Raw genomic sequence first — 2473 nt, forward strand, 5'->3', positions numbered from 1 at the left:
CAGTTCTCTGAATACCTGAGGGGCTAGTGGAGACCCTGGAAATGGATCTCCAGGTGGTTTCATGCACAATGGACTAGAGCTGATGGAGTAAATACCACTTTGAAGTTAGAGGTAGTATGTGAGCTTACCAGAAGCCTATAGGCGAGGGAACTGAAGTAAGTTACTTTAAAAGTGTAATAGTATGAGAGAATGGTTAAGGACTCTAAGACACTAGTCTGAGGTCACACTGAGACCTACTTCTGGGAGGGCTAACGGTGGGTAGCACCTATTGGTAGTCAACCTTTGAAGAGGTCAATTAGGATATCTACTTGGCTAATATCTAAAATAATATGGAATAAGGTAGAACTATATAGATGCTCAGGAACTGCAAATGGTTCTAGAAGACTATGTATATTTGGGTAGAGAGTTCCATAGTTGGTGTTGCATCTACTTAGACATGAAAGCTCACCACAGACATGTCTGCAATATGAAGAGTTTTTACTCCAGCTGTTGCATTGTAGATAGAGCTGCTGAAACACCTCTGTCAGGTAAATATTAGCAAACTACAATGTGGTCAGGTTCACTACAGAGGATCTTTGGTCTGACCCATAGAGGTTTGCTAGACAGTCCAAGGGAATTGGCTGCTCATGAACCCAGAGTAGTGATGGGGGCAACTGGCAGTATATGAAATCTACTTGAGCTAATGTAAGTTCTCCTATACTCTTAGAATCAACTACCTCTCGAGATCACGACTTAATTGAGTAAAGCTGTGGCTTAATGATATTAAGTTTTACTATTTTGTTTCTTTAAACTCAACTGCTGAGACTTTGAAATTTTATTTTATTTATTCCCAGAAGAATTCATTTCAGTGCAGTCACAATCTCATGATACATCTTCCCAGAAGGAGCTCCCATTACATACTACATCTTATCTTACCAAGATCTATATCCTATCTTATTAATCTCTGATATCTCAGATCTACTGGGTATACATTATCACAATAATCTTATACAGCTAAGATACATATCAATCTTACTAGTAACTGCAGATATCTTTAGTGCTTCTTTTTCTTAAGAAATACACTACAGGTATATATCTAGTATCTAACTACTAGGACTTTCAAGTAGGTTTCTTTTATTTTCTACTTATTTACTTGCTTTCTGGTTTTAGTGAGAGACTGTCCTGTACATAAAGTACTCTTTTCATCAGTTTGTCCTCACAGAGGTTTTTATCAGTTCTACTAAGGCTACCATTCTTCCGTATTATATTTTTCCTTCACTTAGGGCAAGAGTACAAGTGTTGTAATATGACTTTCAAATGTCTTTGTTATATATTGGATTATAACAGAATCCATGTTATAGTTACCAGTATAGGTTTATTTATAGATTACTTTAATTCACAGTTGACTATTACAGAGTTTTGTTAGTAATTCTATCACAATACTTCTTACTATTATACCTTGTTTATTATAACAGAATTTTCTCAGAAACTCTATCGTACCACTAGTTTGGCTATCTCACTCAAGTTTTCTTTTTCTTAACTGTTCTACTATGTTTTATCATTGTACTTCAATATTATTTTTCTCTTGCACAAGGTATATATTATTGGTGATTGTTTTGTAACGTACCAGGTCAAATCATTTCATCCCATGATGTAACTGCCACTTCACTACCACTATAAATCTACACATAGGCAACCACAACTACCTAGAATAAAGTGAAAATTTAGTTAGAAATTGAATAGATACTAGATAATTCTTATGTGAAATTATAGAATAAAAAATCAATACTTTGAGTACTATTCCTTTACATCTATAACAGTAGCCACTCTGCTAGGCATAGACTCCTACAGCCTTTCTAAAAACAATTTCTTTATATCATTAGTCCAAACCTCATTAAGAGCTTTTGCTAAATATCTTCCAATATAGTTTTTTGACCACCCTTAGTCTTATGAATATCAGGGGGGCACTGTGGTAACCTTTCCTCTACCCTCTTCAAACAGTGATAAACAGAATTAAGATCAGGAGAATTAGATAGCCATTCTATAACCTGTATGTTGTTTTCCTCAAACCAAGTTATTGTATTCTTTACAGTATGTATCTTTGCAGCATCCTGCTGAAATATAGATTCCCCAACTGTGTCCTACACCTCCTGCCAGTTATCAACAAAACCATCTTTCAAAACTCCAATATAGACAAATATGTTCACACTCTTCTCAAAAATGAGAGTCAGTGGACAGTTATTTTTAGCCCAAATACAAGCTCATACTATTAGCTTTATTCCAGGTTCTTTTGGAACCTCATGAATGCAGTCCTTGTACCACCTTTCCTCAGTTATTCTGAATACACCAATACTCTTAGGATTTTTGGACTTTTTAACTACGTTAGCAAAAGTAAATACCTGCATTCTATGCATCCAGTGTGTCAGAAACTCAGGACACTCTTAATATAAACCCACAATCCAGATGACTGTGTGCAGACCTATAGTATCTAGAC

Source organism: Tuber melanosporum (genome assembly GCF_000151645.1).
Source record: "Tuber melanosporum whole genome shotgun sequence assembly, scaffold_1, strain Mel28".
Classification (NCBI taxonomy): Eukaryota; Fungi; Ascomycota; class Pezizomycetes; order Pezizales; family Tuberaceae; genus Tuber; species Tuber melanosporum.